General features: G+C 40.3%; 1 protein-coding gene across 5 annotated transcripts in view; it reads right to left on the bottom strand.

The window, feature by feature from the left end:
- Positions 1–21,056, bottom strand: part of LOC134218529 (coronin-1C-like) — a 197,675-nt gene that overhangs the window by 128,217 nt on the left and 48,402 nt on the right. The gene's annotated exons all lie outside the window — the stretch shown is intronic.

Genomic DNA, 21,056 nt, shown 5'->3' with positions numbered 1-21,056 from the left:
GTTCATCGAAACTACCTACTCTAAATAGGCAAAGACAACCAAAGCAGAAAAAAGTACGTGAATCGCACAGTGACCGTACAACGCGTATATATTGCACCTATTGCCGTGATTCGGGGAGAAGACAAAAAATCGAATGACTTTGTAGATTATAATTGAATAATTTTGTAATGTTTTTTACTTTGTCTACTGTCCATTTCAACATAATTATTTGCGACATATGATTGGAATCCCTTCACTATGCCTGTGCCTCAGCGGATCAAATGAAATACACCTTGCACCCTCTAACCAACCGAGTTCGATGCTTACCTGTTCAAGCTGTAGCATTGCATTAGCAGCAGACAAAAAGACAGGCAGGCAACGACCAGGCGATGGGTACGAGGTGAGAAAGTTTCCTCGCAGAGGTTTACGGACTGCCGATGTTCACTACGCTGCAATGTGGCAGGCAGCCCCGGTGTGGTTCGTTGTAACTTTGGAGTCAGCAAAACGGTAAGCGTTTGGAATACACCTTCCGGCGTTAAATGTCGGTAGCTTTTCAAGGGTTTACAAGAATCAAACTTAAGCAAAGGGGTTGCACCCCAATTCCTGTCTTCAGTGTGTATTATTAGGCTGCATTCCAACCAAGTGACTCGAAATGAAAACCAAGTAATTCGACCGACGTTGAGGATGAGAAGAAAAAGTGCTGCCCATATGATTCTTCTTCCTGTGTGGTAACAAACAGCAATGTAGAATTTATTTGGTGCACATTTGGAAGAATAAATGTCGACTAAAATAATCGTTCGTTATCTCAAAAACCCGAAACTACAGAAAACTATACGTCACGCTCACGATACGTCATACCGTTCAGCATCTACAAACGATTTGATCACGTAAAACCACAAACTGACATGTATTCATGCGGTCACATCTATTAAAACCACAATAATGCCAACCGAGAGTGAGCTAAGTTGAAATCTAGCGGGAATGTGTCCCCTCGGGCCTCAATTCTATCAGCCAGCTGAGTCCCAGTTCCTTCAAACTATGCCATCAAGCTATTTGCCGGGAGAATCCAATAATTGCGACAACCCGCAACTAGAGACTAAATGGAAACATAAAAATAAAATTTTAAAACTCATTTAGGTGCCGTTGTTTTCTCATACTGATGGCGACACTTGACGCCCTGACCAACGCGAACTCTCTTGAATAGTTGCTTTGACATCATCGTTTGATGTGCGAACTCGGTTGAATAGAAGCAGGAGAAAGTTATGCGCTCTGTACCAATTCCGCCATAACATTGCCACCGCAGCTGCCTGCGTTCTTCCATCTATTTAGTGTATACGGACGTATGTTATTATGTTGTTATACTTGTCGGCAGTCTGCCGCCAGCCATCCAGTGCAATACAACTAATTCTAGCTTTTTATTAGAATAAATTGTTTGCATCTGTTGTGCAAGAGTTTCTGATGGTGGCGCGATACCTAATGGTGTTTATTATAAAAGTTGCAGAAGATGTGTTCTGCAAGACGTTATTGGAGTCTAACACGATTAAGTTTGAATGTTTCCACAGTTAAATGGTTTGTTGACTCAATGGCATAATAAAACTAATGATTTTCAAATTGATGCCATTTTAAACTGAAGTCTTGATGTGTTGGAAATTTCCAGAATTAACTGATACATACTAGCGTTACTCGAATGATGACTAAAATGTATGATAAAACAACTGTTATATTCCCTACCTGCATAGATCAACGAAAGTTTTAAGACGGAAAAATATATCAAAATAAAATATAAGCAGAACACCCTATGGAACACTAGATTTAAAACAGAAGGTCTCCAAGTTGTATACGAGCATATTCGCACCACGATACCAAGCGGATTTAATTATGTCTAATTAAGGATCATTGACCGAACGGCCGGCAGCTGACTGCAGCTCTATACTGCAATGCTTGGCAACTAAATTAAGTAAGATGCTATTAAGAAGTAATAAGAGAACGTCGTCGTCTGGGTAGGCAACTTGGCTCTATAGTTTCCGCCTTCGTCATTCTGGATGCGCGAATAAACACAGTAGACAAACCGTGAGGTTAAACGACGTCCTCGCGTGAGTGCAGATCGAATGGCCAAGACTTGAGCTGCGCGCAAGATCAAGATTACTATCACCCGAATGAGGTAGCATGCAGATGACTGAATTGTTATTGAGGATACAGCAGCAGTTTTTTCAACTGCATTTAGCCTGTTGAATCCTCATCAAGATGTTCGACTTGACTACAAGGTTATGTTAAATACAATAATTTAATGTAAGTACCCATTATCAGTAATATAGATTTCGTTGATTTTAAATGTTAAGTAAAGTCTTCAAGGTTTGCAGAAATCGCTCTCAATAGATAACGAACAACGATAAATCATAACAAATCATAACAAACCATGATAACTAATTTATCATACTTGTATACAAGAACGAAAAAACAGAATCGGATAGGCAGCCCCTACAGAGAAGTGATGATTCTCGCTTTGATCTCGCTCATTTTGAGATGGTGACCGAAATGCATCATCAGAACCAGTGCCCCCGCGTTTGGAGCTGCTTAAAAGACATTCATCATGAGGTGTAGCCTCCCGAATCAGTTCTTTATTATGACAGATTGCGAAAAAAGTCTCTCGCGATATGCTACGGTGTGAGACTTTCTCTTTCTCTTTTGGATTCAATCCCTGAAAGTCTTCCAAATTTTTTTCGAAGGGTTTTATCCAGTTCACCCAATTCGCATAAACATGTTTGTTTGTTATGAAGTCTTGAGCATTATTATTAAAAATTTATAGTTTGCACGCATTTTACCTTAAACTCTTATATGAGTACCGCCATCAAAGCATTAGCTTTCGGTTTTCTCTAGTCTCGTGATTTCTTAATGCAAAATTACCTGAAAATAAAGAGAAAATTACGAATCTTAGATGATTGTGGATTATAATGTTAGGATTCGATATTTGAAACGATGGATATAGATGACACTTAAATCCTATACAACCGCGAATCGCGGGACTCTTACCATGTAGATTTTTGACGATTTTGATTTTCTGCCAGAAATAAGCCTAAAATGACCTCATCCTTAAGAAAAACTGATAAAAGATTAGGCTTTGTTCTAAAAATTTGAAAATCAAATCCCACTTGTGTTGTCCCATCTTGCTATTTATTCGCATAACAGTCACATTCCAGATTTTGATACACTTTTGCATAAAAAATAAATATAATTATGATTCATTTAATGTTCCATAGCAATGTATACAGATTTTCAGAAAGGTTGCAGGTTTTATCAATTTATTAGAATGTTTTGTATTTCTTAAAGTAAAACGAGTTTGTAACTAAAGTCTTCGTCATTGACAGATTTAACGGCATATTACTCAAGTTGAAGGAAACTGACATGGGACGCTTATGCGAATAGGGGCAGTATATAAATCTGCTAAGTACTGAAATGGGTTTCAATGCTGTTTACGCTGATTTTGAGTATCGATATCGATTGATGGTTTTTTTTTTTTTTGATAAAAAGAATATTTGAGTGTAATTCTTGGGTTATACATAAATAAAACAATAAATAAAATCAGGATAAAGTTACTAGTCATAAGGTCATAAACATAGCTAAATAATGCCGTCCAATCAAATGGAAATTGATTTGAAATTAATTAAAACATCCAGTTTCCATGTAATCTGTTTCTTCTTCTCTTCACTATTACCACCTATAGCACTATGATCACCGGAAGCTTGAAACACTTTCACCCATCCAGCATACTACAAATGTAGTCTAGATTGGCATCTGTGTAAGTGGGCCCACATTTGTTTGGGATGATGGTCACATGCAACTATATAGTGCGCCACAGTGCGCGAATCATCATCAGCCACTCAAGCGAGCATACACAGCAGCATACAGGGAGTTTGCGAATCGTTACATATTATTTGCAAATCCATCCGGACTCCCGACTGTTTGTGAGGGGGTGATAGAAAATGAATCGCCGTCATCGCCCATCCTCAATAGTGGCCGAACCGCTTACAAAAGATAGCCACAACCTGAAGAAAATTGTATTAAATTGCTCGCTAATGATAATAATCGCAAAACGAATGGATGATCTTCGATCAATCTCATACATTATGGAGCCAAATTATAAATATCTAAAAATAGAATAGTTATTCGAGAGATTTGGTACGCGTCCGGCTACTATACGTAACGTTGCGGGAGTTGGATGCCATTGACTAGAAATTCAATTTACGCTGCTGGCCAAAAATATTGAACGGAACTGTAGTGTTGTGGATTTATTTTGTTTGCAGAACTCTGTCGTTGACTGAACGTAGACATTCATTACAAATTTTGCAAAGCGCTAAGCTTATTCGATGATTTGGATGTTATTATCTTTCAACAGCTGTATCCTTTGAGGAAATTTATTTAATATTTGGAAACGTATTTTAACATTCAAATAAGTAGTGAGCATGAGCATTATGACCGTACAATTCGTAGTTGCTACTCCGTGATTGACTGGAACTTGTGAAATTGCACAGAGAACCATGTGAATGAAGCATGGGATATGCTATCCATTCTCAATGTACACGTTTCAGAAGCTCACGTATTTTAAGTCAATAAAGACCACATCCTTACGGTCATATAGAAGAGGAAAGATTGTTAGTTCGACTCTCGTTGCTACTAGAGACCAAGAACACCTCTGCATCTCCACGATTGTCTCGGGATGTGGTATTCAGTTAGTTGCATAGGGTATTTAATCTGGATATACTTTGGTGAGTGATGTGATCTGAAGGAGGGGATTATATGAAATGCAAATAAAAACGCGTAATAATTGCTTTACTCTCCGAACCGTACAGAGCAAAACAAAATATCTCGGATCACGCGACCGTTTTGCTTGCTAATTGAAATACGATCAATCGTGAAATCAACACAAAAATAAATTCTCGGATCTGCCGATTTACTTACCGGTCACACAAAATACGAACTTGCTTGCTCGATGACTACTGCAAACTAATTAATAGCAATACATGCTCATAAGCTACCGAACACAAAATAGATACTTTATCATTTTCGCGAAGGCTAAAACCAGATATATCTGGCACCCCCAATCCTACCCACTACGTTTGACAATAGCCAACATCTTTGGGGAAACTCAATTGTTAGGTTGAAATTTGGTTTCCCACTGATAAACCACTTTTAAACAAACCACTATTCCGAATTGATTTTTTCCAAATAGACATAATTATTCTTCATCATTTTTCGAGAATTTGTGCGAAAGTATGAATGCGAGGTGTATTTCAACAAGAATTTTGATGCCTTAATAAATTTCCATATTTTGATCGGCACCACGCGCTCTACTTCGCCGAAATATCATGATATTTAAAACATATTTTCAATGGTAGGTTTCGACGACTCTGATTACGCCTTCGTATCAAATTTATAGATGATTTTAATGCTGGCATCAGAAACATGGCCACTTCACAGACCTCTGGCCAAAACACGCACCACCATGCACTGTACTTACTTGCTCAATGGCTACTTCAAAGCGCAATACATGCGCATGAGCAACCAAAAACCAAATAGATATTTTATTATTTTCGCGACGACTAAAACGCGCACTGCATTACTTGCTCGATGGTAACCATGTAAACTAATTAAGAATCTTTAAATCTTAAATCTTAAAAAATCTTAAAGAAACTTTAAAATTAAAAATCCTGAAGTTTAAAACATCGCATGATGTTGTTTGATTCAGATCAATAAGTGGCCACTTCCCCTAGGGTACCTGATCCGGGGACATGGTCAGATGGACATAGCCAGAAAATACGTGGAATTTCCAGCAATGAACTGGTATTGTAAAATCATGGAGTTTGATATGTCGCATGAGGTTGTTCGATTCGTATTAATAAGTGGCTACTTCCCCCATGGCACCTGGTCCGAGGACATGGCCAGATGAACACTAGGGTGGCTCAAAAAACAGTTTTTCAAATTTTTTGATGGGCCGCCCTCTTATTCGGTTCTATTTGATGCCCTGATGCTCTGGACAAAATTTCAGCCAAATCGGTCAACGTTTGGGCGGTGCTAAACTTGTTGGAAGTTTATATGAAGAAGTGTATGCAGAAACATCCAAAAACAGTGATTTGCAGTTGAAAGGCACAATTTACGATCAAGAACCATGATACTCATTCAGTTCTTGTAGAATTAAATACAGAATGTTATGCTAAAAACCGCGAGAAGATTAGAGTTCATTACGCAAAGTTATTAGCATTTTACTGGAGTGTTGTAGGGGTGAATTTATTTCTTTTCAAAGGTAAAAGAAACGAAATTTGCTCAAACCCCACTTCAAAGAAATGCTAATAACTTATCCGGGCAAATTCTAATCTTCTCGCGGTTTTCTGCATAACATTCTGTATTAAATTCTCCAAGATCTGAATGAGTATCATTGTTCTTCATCCTAAGTTGTATAGTCCAGCTGCAATTTACTATTTTTGGATGTTTCTGCATACATTTCTTCATATAAACTTCCAACGAGTTTAGCACCGTCCAAACGTTGTCCGATTTGGCTAAAATTTTGTCCAGAGCATCAGGGCATCAAACAGAAAATATACGAAATCGCCAGCAAGGAACTGTTATTGTAAAATCATGAAGTTGGATACGTCGCATGACGTTGTTTGATGCGGATCGATAAGTGGCCACTTCCCCCAGGGCACCTGGTCCGTGGCATGGCCTAATGGACACAGACAGAAACTATACGAAATTGACAGCAGTGAACTGGAATTGTTAAATCATGAAGTTTGATACGTCGCATGACGTTGTTTGATTCGGATCGATAAGTGGCCACTTTCACGATGGCGCCTGGTCCGGGCCATGGCCAGATGGACACAGACAGAAAATATACGAAATTGCCAGAAATGAACTGGTATTGTAAAATCATGTAGTTTGATAAGTCGCATGACGTTGTTTGATTCGTATCGATAAGTGGCCACTTCCCCCATGGCACCTGGTCCGAGAACATGGCCAGATGAACACAGACAGAAAATATACGAAATCGCCAGCAAGGAACTGTTATTGCAAAATCATGAAGTTTGATACGTCGCATGACGTTGTTTGATGCGGATCGATAAGTGGCCACTTCCCCCAGGGCACCTGATCCGTGGCATGGCCTAATGGACACAGACAGAAACTATACGAAATTGACAACAGTGAACTGGAATTGTTAAATCATGAAGTTTGATACGTCGCATGACGTTGTTTGATTCGGATCGATAAGTGCCCACTTTCACGATGGCGCCTGGTCCGGGGCATGGCCAGATGGACACAGACAGAAAATATACGAAATTGCCAGCAGTGAACTGGTATTGTAAAATCCTGAAGTTTAAAACGTCGCATGAAGTTGTTTGATTCGGATCGATAAGTGGTCACTTCCCCCATGGCACCTGGTCCGAGGACATGGCCAGATGGAAACAGACAGAAAATATACGAAATGAACAACAAGGAACTGTTATTGTAAAATCATGAAGTTTGATACGTCGCATGACGTTGTTTGATTCGTATCGATAAGTGGTCACTTCCCCAGGGCACCTGGTCCGGGGCATGGCCTAATGGACACAGACAGAAACTATACGAAATTGACAGCAGTGAACTGGAATTGTTAAATCATGAAGTTTGATACGTCGCATGACGTTGTTTGATTCGGATCGATAAGTTGCCATTTTCACGATGGCGCCTGGTCCGGGGCATGGCCAGATGGACACAGACAGAAAATATACGAAATTGCCAGAAATGAACTGGTATTGTAAAATCATGTTGTTTGATAAGTCGCATGACGTTGTTTGATTCGTATCGATAAGTGGCCACTTCCCCCATGGCACCTGGTCCGAGGACATGGCCAGATGAACACAGACAGAAAATATACGAAATGAACAACAAGGAACTGTTATTGTAAAATCATGAAGTTTGATACGTCGCATGACGTTGTTTGATTCGGATCGATAAGTGGCCACTTCCCCGAGGGCACCTGATCCTGGGCATGGCCTAATGGACACAGACAGAAATTATACGAAATTGACAGCAGTGAACTGGTTTTGTAAAATCATGAAGTTTGATACGTCACATGACGTTGTTTGATTCAGATCGATAAGCGGCCACATCCCCCAGGGCACCTGATCCGGGGACATGGCCAGATTCTGCTACAAGTGCACTACATAAACAACAAAGTCATTTGTAACTTCATTGTACCTTATACGGAACATGCAGGGGACTGTCAAAAATAAAATACTGCTCAGCTGAGCTAAAAGTGTTTTGCAACATATCAGAAACATTGTCGTAACAGCAATGAACCGAAGGGTTATTAATTCTGCAACTTATCTGTTTTGTTTCTGATATGAAACACATCGAATTTAAAACCACCCAAGAAGTCAGATGGGTAGAATATTGCGACGCCACCTAAACGGAAATGAAACATTGTGATTTTCTGAAACTGGGACGTGACTTTAATGTGACTTGATGTATTGCCAGTGTCTTCCATGCAATTTATTAGGAACAAACACCTATTTGAAAGATGTTGCGCGTGCTGCTTGGGCAGAGTTAGAAATATAATGCCTGAAATGATCAGGAATGCACTGGCATGCACTGAAATGCACAAAAGTTTGAAGTTTGAAACGTCACAAGGCCTTGTTTCGATTGGGTTTGTATATGGCCACTTCCCCCAGGGTACCAGGCACCAGGTACTTCCAAGGAGGCCTAATAATCATAGGGAATTTATGAGGTCATTCTGCTTTACGTATTATAATATCTGTCGATGAATTTATATTTAACAATCGTTAAATTGCAAAGAAAAGGATTTTTTTCCATGCCAAAATAATCTATTACCCCAACGTAATCCGGAAAATCTCCGGAACCATGTTACGGACCGTCTCCAGATTCCGGGAACGAAAACTATATGAATTTCTAGATCCAACAATACCAGAAACATGAAAATCGGTGGATATTTGACAAAGTTAGAGTAGATTGAAGGAAAAAAAGTTACTGAAAAAAATAGGTCGGTACAGTAAAGGTTAAAAATGATGCTCCCGCCTTCCGATCACCACACGTTCGTCAGTTAAGATGCTTCCATCCTTATACCTGCACATCTCGGCTCGCGGCACGAAGCCTTTGCGGGATGCGTTGAGCTTTAGATAGAATTTGCGTGTTTCTTGAAAGCGGCATAGCCATGTCCTCACACTTCGCTTCTTCCATGCGGCGGTTTTCTCCTGAAAGAGGTTGGTCTGCTGTCTCCGTTTCCGTCTATAGTTTCCACGTCCCACGTCGATTAGGGTCCCTGCGCTCGCGCTGCGTCTTTCTCCTCGAAAATCTGTCTGAACTCTTCGTCGAACCACACCTCGACGTTGCTCTCCGTTGCTTCGTTAATGGTTGCTTGAACTGTACTCCAGTAGTCATCAAGGGGACCCATCGAGCTCACCTTTTCCGGCAACGCTGCCTCGAGATGCTGCGCGTATGCAGTGGCGACATCAGGTTGCTTCAGTCGCTCTATAGTCTAGCTAGACCGAAACGTCCGTCGTTACCGTACATTGTTGACGTCGATAATGTCGAAGAAGTGCCGTTCATCAATCAGAACTTGATCTATTTGTGATTCTGTCTGCAGTGGTGATCTCCAAGTGTACCGATACGCACGGATGTGTGTCTGGGCCGTTTTCTTCGGAATGAATTATGGCAAATTAGCTTGAACATGGTTTTCCGGCGAAACTGATACGGCTGATTCGTATAACGTTGGACGGATCGAAATCAAGTTTAAGGGTTGCGGATAAAATATCGTCGTCATTTGTTACCTTAGATGGATTAAAGCAGGGTGATGCACTCTCGAATCTACTGTTCAATATAGCGCTCGAAGGAGCGAATAAGAGAGCTGGTGTGCAAAGAAGCGGTACCATTATCACAAGATCGCATATGCTCCGGGATGCGGACGATATCAATATTATCGGGATTGATCGCCGTGCCGTGGAAGAGGCTTTTGTGCCTTTAAAGAGGGAGGCAGCGAGGAATGGACTCACGATCAATATCAGCAAAACGAAGTACATGAAAAACTTGAAGTAGTGGAAGAATTTGTGTATCTTGGAACATTAGTGACGTGCGATAATGATGTTACCTGCGAAGTGAAAGGCGTATTTCAGCTGCAAATAGGGCTTATTACGGACTTCGTAACCAGCTTAAGTCCCGTAGTCTGCAAACGAAGACAAAACTCGCGCTGTATACTACTCTGATTCTTCCGGTGGCTTTATACGGCCATGAAACAGGGACGTTATAGGATGCTGACCGGAGAGCTTTTGGAGCGTTTGAGCGTAAGGGGCTGCGGACAATACTCGGCGGTAAACAGGAGAACGGTATCTGGCGACGTCGCATGAACCACGAGTTGTACCAGGTTTATAAAGGGATGGATATTGTTAAGCTTATACAACACGGCAGACAATGGTGGACTGGACACGTAGTTCGTATGCCGGAAGAACACCAGCGAAGATAATATTTAGAGAACCAGGAAGAGGCCGCAGGCTTCGTGGAATGCCGCGCACAATGTCTTTTTGCAGTTGAAGAGGACCTGAGGGCGCTCAAAGTTCAGGAAGCGATTGGCCCAGGATCGAGTCCAGGGGAGAAGGATACTCCATTTGGCGTAGGTTCATCGAAGAGTTGATGGGCTAGTATGTATCAAGTATCAAGTAAGTAAGTTCCTGGACCGTCAATACAGTTCGGATTCAGCAAAGGAGCATTATCTGTGAACGCAATTTGGATAGTGCCCTAGAGGGCAGAGAAGGCGTCTAAATAGAAGCGAAGAGAAGATCGATAGTCGATACTGCGCACTGGTCTCGTCTAGAATGCATTCAACAGCCCCAGCTTTGGAGCTATCGTCGAATCGTTGCACAGAATATGGGCCTTCAACTTCGATAAACGGTATGCAAGGAATAACGTGTTTGTGCTTTGACCACATAAAACAGAACTAAATAACGCGGATCTCGAGATCGTTCTGCTCTTCAAAACACGTACGATCACTCACTTATTTATAGAACGCTTTAAAAACTTTGTCTTGTACATAATATGCATTAGCATTAGCATTATCATTGAGCAATTCGCACAAATTCGTAGGTGGTACAAGTACAAGACAGTAGCATCACTTTCATCCGTTACCACAGATAATGATTTGGGACTAATCACTATCCCTTAGATGGAAGCAATGCACTCTCGAATAGTCGAGATCTGTCCTGGCCACGTCCTTGCGAATGCTGAGGAAGGGGAAGGATGATTAGTTGGGCACATACTTAGGAAAGATGCAGAGAACTCTACGACCTCTCATAGGTGCCACGGGAGGTTTTGGGATTGTGTGGAAGGTTATAACAGTAGGAATCGTTTTGGTAGAACGTGAAACACAGAGAGAACTAAAATAGAAATACAAAGTAGGAAAGGAAAGAGCCTGGAATTGAACCCACGACCTCCTGCTTATAAGACAGAAGCGGCAGCTACTAGACCACCGAGCTTGTCTATGTCTTGTACATAATATGCATGTCGATCAGTAAGTCATGGCCTATTGAATCCTGCCCTCCACAACCAGTACAATGGATGAAGGACTGTGGGACCAAATATCAAAAGGGCTAAACCACGAATGAACAAATTTTTAAAATCATCTATGCAATTTACCTGATCAAAAGCTCAGCTGCTTCGTTGCAAGAAAATTGGAAGCGTCCTTATACGTTTCTCAGAAGCTTCCTTCCAACTAGCTCGGAGGACTCCTTTCAAAAGATTCAGAAGCCTTTTTTCAAGAGGCCCGGAAGCCTCATTCAAAGAAGCTCGGAAACTTGCTTTCAAGAGGTCCGGAATCCTTCTTTTAAGCTTTTTTTTCTAAACTTTCTTGTTTTTTTCTGCTTCTTTTAAAAACCTAGGAAGAATCTTTTCAAGAGGCTCGGAAAGCATTTTTCAACAGGTTCGAAAGCCTCCTTTTAAAAGACTCGGAAGCCTCCTTTATAGGGGCCTGGGAGTCTTCTTTTAAGCTTTCTTCTTTAAACTTTCTTATTTCCTTTTCGCCTTCTTTTAAAAGCCTCGGAAAGCTCTTTTCAAAAGGCTCGGAAGCTCTCCCTTAGCAATGCTCTGAGTTTTTCTTTCAAGAGGCTTAGAACCGTAACCGAAGCCTCAGAAGCGTCCTTTCAAGATACTCAGGAACCTCTTTTAAAGTGGTTTGGAAGCATCCTTTTATCCAAAAGGTTCGGAAGGCGCTTTTTAAAAAGTCTAGAAAGGTTCCTTCTAAGAGGCTCGGAATTCTTTAGGGATTGGAAGTGTCCATTTAAGATACTCCGAAGCCTTTTAAATGGCGGAAGCCTTCTTTAAAGGCTCGGAAGACTACCTAGCTGCACAAATCTTACTGCTTTGGTTGCAGCAACATTTATGTGACTCGATTTGGTCGTATATGAGTTACATAAATTCGTGTATGACAAGTATACTACTCGGGCTCTTTTGAAAAGCTCGAAAGCCTCCTTCCAAGAGGCTCAAAAACCTACTTTCAAAAGGCTAGGAAGCCTTTTTTTAAAAGGCTCGGAACTCTTTTAAAAAGGCTCGGAAGGTTCCTTTCAAGAAGCTCGGAAGCCTTCTTTCGAGTGGTTCGGAAGCCTGCTTTCAAAAGCCTGCTTTTAGGAGGCTCGGATTCGTTCCTTCAAGAGACTTGTAAGCGTCCATTCAAAATACTCCAATGCTTCCTTCAAAGTGGCTAATAGCCGCCATTTAAGAGGCTCGGAAGGCTCAAAAGTGTTTATTCAAGATACTCCGAAGCCTCCTTTCAGAGGGCTCAAAAGCCGCCATGCAATAGGCTCGGAAGAATCTTTTCAAGAGGCTTGGAATCCTCCTTTCAAGAGCTCGAAAACCTCCTATGAAGATGCTCAGAATTCTTTTTAAAGACGCTTGGATGCATATTTTCAAGAGGCTCTCAGAAGCCTTCTTTCAAGTGGCTCGGAGGCTTCCATAAAAAGGCTCGTAAGGTCTTTCAAGAGGCTCGGAAGCCTAATTTCAAGACGCTCAGAAGATTCCCTTGAAGGTGTTTAGAAGCCTTCTTTCATGAGACTCGGATCCCTCTCTTCAAGGGGCTCGGAATTCTTTTTCCAAGAGGCTTGAAAGCATACTGCCAAGCAGTGCAGTGGCGTCGTTTCAAGATGCTCGGAAGCCTCCTTTTAAGTGGCTTGAAAACAGCCTTCCAGAGACTCGGAAGCATTGCTTTAAGAGACTCGGAAGGTTGTCTCGGAAGAGGCGCGGAATAATACTTTCAAAAGGCTCGGGATCCTTCTTTCAATACGCTCGGAAGCCTTCAATACTAGACCAACATTTGAAAAGGGCGTAACAGCCAAAATATAATTCTAAAAGTTTTGTAGGAAGCTGGATGAATGAACCTAATTTGAATTGGGAAATTTCAAAGAAAATGAAAATTTCAAAAAAGTTAATGGAGAGCCATATATTCCGTTAGTTTTCAGGTCTATTTTTCATATATCTAAAGAGCTACGATTATTTTCAGTTACAGCAAAAAAACATAGGGGGTACCTCAATTAATGCAAAAGCTTGTAGGGGTACCTCTAAAGAAAAAGGTTGAGAACCGCTGGGTTAGGTATCTAATTGCAAGCGGCTAGATTGTTGAGTAACGACTTGGCACTCCTGTATGGTGTCTTGACTATAACCAAGCTAGAATGGTTTAGAATGTGACCAATAACGAGCCTTTACCGATTGACTTTTTGCTATCCCAGATGCCGATACAATGTTACACTCTGTTAGACGGCTTCAATGTCTCAACTGCTCCACTCAATGAATGAAGTTGCACTTCCAAGCTGTACAGTATTCGAAGCTGCTGATCCTGTGTAAGAACTGTATGCTGATCACCAATCTATGAAAGTTCTACATGATGTTCAGTTCACAAGCAGGATCGTCTTCTGTGGCGTTTGATATCAACAGGGTGAATCTCGTTTCTATGAAGCACTCTGATATTTTTCACTGACCTGCTCCTAACCCTGCATGGGGAAACGCACGGCTTTGCTATTTGGAACGCTCAAGAGCCAATTTGATTCAGACATATAGCCAATCCATGAATGATTTCACCAAACAATCGTTCGTTCTAGAAAGCAATAATTATGGTATCTACAATCGTTACCTTTTCAAATGTTACACCAGACGTATGCAAAACTTCGTCAAAAAAGCTAAGAACTTCTGGTCATTCGTGAATACAAAATGAATGAGGGTGGCCTCCTTGCTGAAATTTATCTGGGAAACAGCTGCGCTCGTTCTGCTATTGACAGATATTTTGAAGAAATGTTCTGCTGAGCTAATATTGCCGCTCCCTGTGTCAAAGTGCATGTCCTGAATGTAGAATTTTTTCATGTTTCCTGTATATATAAAATCCGGGGTCTCCAGTAGCATTGCGAGCAAAGGCGTAGGACTGAGAAACCGGAGAGTGCGAAATCGATTCTTGGTCCGGTCGTTTTCTGGTTGGAAACTTTCTGGACACCCTGGGCATAGTGTATCTGTTGCACATGAGCAACTACAGAATCGCTGTATGCAGCATAACTCTCCAATACCGTTCAATTCAGTTTATGTCTAAACCAGATTCTCATGATATCACTTTTCATAACTGGCATATCACTCTGTGTACAAAAAAAACGGACGATCAACATTAGTATATCCGTCCTAACTTGTTGCATTTCCAAAAAGAAACAATGTGACAATATTTCGTGTCGAAACATCCCTCAGTTCGCCGAGGATTGAAATACGAAACTCGACCCCCTACATCATTTCATATACTTGACGTACGAAAAAAGGTTACCCCTGATTTATCAATCTATTGATATATTAACATATCGGTAACTAATAGCGTGATGATATACCATTCACGTATCATATTGTTAATTTTAATAATGAATGCAAGCTCTGATTGTCCGCATAGACAAATATCTATCATTTATATCACGCTCAGGACACCAGTCTTGAAACACCGCCCACGGTAACTCGATAACACAATGTGACTCATCTTGCAGTGTATCCAATACAATAATAATCGATCGGATGGCCCTGATTGAAATCTTAAATAAGCCGATTCCGTCCAAGGGTACAGCAATAAATCAGTACGAACTTCATTGTCGATGGACAATGCAGAGTCTCCACGCGCATCTTCCTCCTGATCAGTCAGCAAACCAATAGTGTCCGACAATAACCCCGAAATGGTCTTGAAAACCATGTACGTCGGCTCAATTGCAAACTGTTAATCGGTCGTATGTGCAGCAGCAGTATCGCCAGAACAGTCCACTATATCATCGTCGAGACCGAGTACGGTTTGTGAGACGGAGCGCCAGTAGACCAATAAATCGCCACCGCTTTAATTGCGAGATGATAGATTTAATAAATAATCCGCGCATCATCATCATTTGGAATTCCATTTGCACAGCTTTCAATTTCATGGGTACAGGAAATAAAAAACGTTTGTGCGCTTTTACTTGGTGCTGCAGTCATTTCCCTTCCGTGGCTCGATGCCAGATTTGGATATGTATAGGCAAATGGATAACGTCAAAATTGTGGAATATGCTCAACTGAATTGTAATTTGTCTCTCAGGGTTAACACCTCTGTCGCAGCCCCATTAAAATTGCAATTATCACCTCACTACTGAGTTCGACAAAGTATGTCAAAGGGGACACATTCAACGTGCCAAATTGGGATGTGACGGGGACAAAGACCATGCATTCTTTTTGCGATGGTTATTCATAGTAATATAGATAAAGAAGTGCCCTTCTGCAACAGTCTGATCAGACAGGTCGTCAACAGTTGTTGATGAATCGATTATTGGACATTGACAATGGATATTGTATTTCACATTGCTTATTTCCCTTGTAGAAGACGCGGAATAATTTTATTTTAAATTCAAACAGGGCTACAGCTTCATGTATAAAATATGCTTCAGATTAAAATGGGTTTTTAAAACGGTTTTATGAATGAAATTAATTGTGAGATCTTCAAATAAAAATAAATGTAATCATGATATAATGATACATGATATAATCAATACTAAAAGATAATTGTCATCTAGCACACAAGCAGGTACGCAAAGCGACCTTTTTCTTCGAATGCATGTTCTCTCCATCTATTATTATATTGATTCATGGGACCGAATCTTCTCAAGTGGACCAAACAGTTCACCCATCCCTCAAAATTTGAAATTGCGTTTTTTGGTGATCAAAAATCCTTCTCACTCTTGCACAGAACCAAAATTATTGATGTGTGCCAGTTCTATAAGTTCAAATTACAGCTTCCTTACCGACGAATCCAAGCTTGGCTACCTGGGCGGCACACCTGCCGCAATTTATTTTCGAGAGTTGTTCAAGAGCTGTTTTCCTTTGTATAAATGCTTTCTTTGTCAGATTTTGGATTGTTATTGGTCCCAAAATTCGTTTCGGCTCTGGTTCACCAATGCCGAGGGCATGAGCATTTCAAATATTAATGACCCAGCCAGGTACATGTTCGCCGTAGGATGTAAGTAAAGGAAGGGAAGGGTTGCGTTTCAATTTACGTTTCGATACGCCGTTTATTCTTGAGACGCCTTTTAAAGGTGCATTTTTGAAGTGAATAACTGACTAGCAAAGTCAAAACTCACATTAATAAAAAGGAAAAAATGGTGCATTTAGAGCAGAATATTATTAAACAAACCATGATGTTACATATGACCCGAATAAAACACAATTTCAACTGTATTGTTGTGCAATATTAGATTGTTCAAACTAAACTAGTTACACAAGTAGTTCTGTTCTTCAACTACGTCGAGTGCAATCGTATATTGTCTAATGAACGCAATAGAACAGCAAATCATTCCTCACGACTTCCACCCAGTTCCACTTACTGGATATACTTCATTAAGCATAGGACAAATGTCTAGCCTAGAATCAGATTGTCATCAACGACATGGGCAAACATCAAAACTCATATGGCACTTATCAAATAACAATGTTAGCCCGTTCTATCATTCCACAACCGTGCACTGTTTGACGCAATTCTGCCTCGAACACAGCTCAATACTCTAGTCGGAGCTCTGGTCAACTATGTACCGGCTACCCACATCGTACCGAACCGAATATTATCACGCTTATTAAAATATTTATTAATACGAATGTGCTCTGAATATTAAATGCGAAATGCACGGCTATGGCATATGGCACGTGCGCATCAACTTGTAGGTAACGACATGGAATATGACCTGTATGTCAAGACTTCGTCTGTACTTTGCTATGATGGACTATTGGAAATTGGAACAATAAACAGCGGAATTGTTGTACATTTTTTAAACTCTCCACTAGCACATAAAGGAGTGTGGCTCTTAAAAACGGCATATCCGAAGAAACTAACGACTTTTTGATTCTATGGGACGAAATCAGACGAGTTTTGGGCCAAGGAAAAAAATCGCTGTTTTGACGATAAACATCTTTCACGCATATTTTTTTTCTGTTGAGCAAGGAAATTAAACGAGATTCGTTTCCTAATAAGACACACGAAGTTAATTAGAAGTTTAATTGTACATTGTACATTGTACGATGCGAATTACGTGTGGAGTTGATCTTTAATATGTCAGCTGCCTGTTAACCAATCTGGCAATTCGAACTGATTTTCTGAACGAAATAGTGATCGAAGTGTGCTACGGTAGTGGATGGACGTAAAAATGTCATCGCTCTGAAAAAAATCTTTTTCCCATCCCACATTTAGAAGTAAGTACAGCTTGTCGAAGAACAATTTTGATATTAGTTAAATTAGTTTAAAGAATGAAAGCTATGCTGAAGTTTCCCGTTCTGGAAAGTTACAAAAGGAGTGTCGCCAAGCAACTAGCAACCGTAGCAACGAATGATGATCGGTTGGGCTTTATATGGACAAAATTTGGAAACTTGTGATGGAGGAAAAAAAAGTCACAAGAGACTTCTTGAATCAGCGGAAAAGGTTTCAAGTTGCTACTAGCAGACCAGTAAAATCGATTTATTCTCTGATCTGAGCAGACTCTGATTAGTTTTCTAGTTATGCAAAAGTTTCTGTCTTATTTGTATTGGAGCCCCTTTGACCAGAAGGGGGAGGGGTTTAAAACCACCACAGAAACATATCTTCCCTTCCAAAACCTCCGCATGCAAGATGTGGTTCCATTTGCTTGATTAATTATCGAGTTATGAAGAAAATTGTGTTTCATTTGTATGGGAGCCCAAGAGGGAAGGGGTCTTAAAACCATCTTAAAACCTTCCCCGGCCCCAAAAACTTCTGCATACTAATTTTCACACCGATCGGTTCAGTAGTTTTTGAGTCTATAAGGGTCAGACAGTCAGAAATTCATTTGTATGTATTTTTGTTTTTATTTTTATGTACTGACGCCATCTTCGGAGGCATCCGAATTGTTCAGCTCCATTTGAACTTCGCCTAAAGTTGATTTATGCTCTGCTTAGTTCTATAATTATGCAGAAATTTCTGTTTCATTTGTATGGGATACCACCTTTCCAAAGGATGGAAGGGTCTCGAACCATCTTAAGAACCTTCCCCGGCCTTAAAAACTTCTGCATACAAATTTTCACGCCGATCGGTTCAGTAGTTTCCGAATCTATAAGGTTCAGACAGACAGAAATAAAAAATAGATATAAGAAGATAGACATAATTTTTCCCTGGGATCGTCACCAAAATGCACAAATCTGATGAGTTGTAAAGAAGTCTAAAAAAATCGTGCATAAAGCGATGTAGAGACACTGCAAAAATTTGACATTTCTACTTACTTGTTACTTGTGGACTACAGCTCCTCCTCGATGAGCCTAGGCCAAATGAAGTAGGGTAAGACGGTATAATATGCCCCCCCCCTCCTAAGGCAATTCCATGATAACTTTTTAATTTTCAACGCAATTTATGCAATTTATTTGTGTTATTTGGTAATCCAGGAAGTCGCAAATACATTGCCCGTGGGTAGTCTTATAAACATATTACAGATAACACGTAATAAAGCTTTTTTGAAAAGTCATGAAAAAATGGATTTCAAAAGTGCCTGGGCAATACGCCCCACCTTAACCAAAGACATTTCATAGCTCTTCATTAGTTTTTTATCAATCCCATAATGAAAAGGTTACAAATCCTCATATGCTTGACATTGAAAAACCAACATAAGTCCATTTAAGCAGGTTTGAATTACATTTCAAAAGTTTCCATATAATTTGAAAGCAACTGCTGCAAGCTCGCCGCGCTTGTGTACAGTTGGTAAGGACATATCGTCCTGACTACACTGGGACGTTTTCACCAGTGGAACATATTTTTTAAAAACGTCACATTTTTGAAGATGGGTGCAATTTTATATCATTTCATTTTGTTGCCCAACTTAGTGTTCCAGTGCAAGTTTTGCGGACAGTATGCTAGCGTCGCTTCAGAATGTTGAGCAAACAATCATCAAAAGTTACATCAAAACTGTAACTTTTTGTATTTTGCTATTATTATATTATGTAATAGGTACAAAATACTTCCACATTTACATAGAATGATGGTTTTACAAATATTAAAAAGTTCCAACTGATTATTTAGTTTTTTTTTTTTTTTTTTTTTTTGAAACCAAAGGGAGCGTTTTGGACATGTGAGGCGCATTATACCGTCTGCACAGGATGCGACTCTGAGCCAGTCACTTCCAATCGCATCGAGCGTTTAGTGCCCTCATGTCAACTTCAAAAAGCCAACGTGTACGCGGGCTATCACGAAGCCTACGGCATCTTCTGGGTTTTCTACTGAAAATATTCGCTTGATGCTATTCCGGCATACGAACAACGTGTAAAGCCCTCCGTAGTCTGCCGTGTTATTTATGCTTCACCTTAGGCTTAAATAATCTAAAATCTCTCTGATCAGCCTCCTTTAACGTCCACGTTTCATGGCTGTCTAAAAGACACCTGAAGTATCACCGTAGTATATACAGAGCAAATTCCGCCTTCGTTCGCAGACAACGAGACTCCGCAACTTCAATACGCTCACGGGTAACATCATTATCGCACGTTACCAAAATTCCAAGGTACACAAATTCTTCTACTACATCAAACTTTTCATCTTTCAGGACCATCTAGTGAGCACATCACCTTAGCGGCACACATGTTGCACTAATCATATTAACTAATAAGTGACCAGATTTAGTCACGATTAGGTTGCTGTAGACAGTTTCAGTTGAATTGTGTCGCTTGGGTAGCTCTCCCAATCGCTCCCTCGAACAGTAAATTCGAGAGTACATCGTTTTGCTTCAATCCATCAAAGGTTACAAATGATTTCAATAAATTCCTTCCGCCAGCCTTGCTCTTGATCTCGATCCGTCCAACGATACACGATTCAGCCGTTTTAGTTTCTCCGGAAAACCATGTTCTACCACAATTTGCCATAATTCGTTTCGATTCACTGAATCGTACGCTGCTTTGAAATCATTTATTGATTTCATTATGAGTTGTCAGTCTTTCGTCGGCGAATACTAGGCAAGTTATCGTGAGGGCCAATCAACGACGGATCAGATATTAAGCCTGCGAATGGTCATTAATATATTCCGGGAGTACAATTTACAGACTCGTCATCTGCTTATGATTCAGTGAAAAGAAATGAGCTGTGGCAGGTAATGTCTGAGTATGGTTTTCCGGCGATATTAATAAAGCTGATTCGTGTAACGTTGGGTGGATCGAGATCAAGTGCAAGGATTGCAGGCGAAGCGTCAATCTCGTTTGTGACATTAGATTGATTGGAGCAGGGTGATGCACTTCTGAATTTATTGTTCTGCCCAGTGTTGTGCTTAATCATTATCAGACGATCATGATTGCAATTTTCATGTAAAAACTTTTCACGTGAAAACAGTAGGCGAGTTGTCGCCGGCGACAACTTCTCAAATTTTGTACTCAAACGATAATAAACACAGAATTTTCATTCAATCATTAATCTTCACTAATAATAGCTAATTGTCAACAGTCCCGTTATATCTTCTATTTGGCGTTATAGTTTTATGCTAGTGAGGAAAAATAGTTAAAAAGGTAACGGTAAATGCTTCAAATCCAGATACGATTTTCAAACG

This window comes from Armigeres subalbatus, chromosome 2, assembly GCF_024139115.2.
Source record: "Armigeres subalbatus isolate Guangzhou_Male chromosome 2, GZ_Asu_2, whole genome shotgun sequence".
Taxonomy (NCBI): domain Eukaryota; kingdom Metazoa; phylum Arthropoda; class Insecta; order Diptera; family Culicidae; genus Armigeres; species Armigeres subalbatus.
Note: the sequence above shows the minus strand (reverse complement) of the source record. Positions and strands in the feature narration are given on the sequence as shown.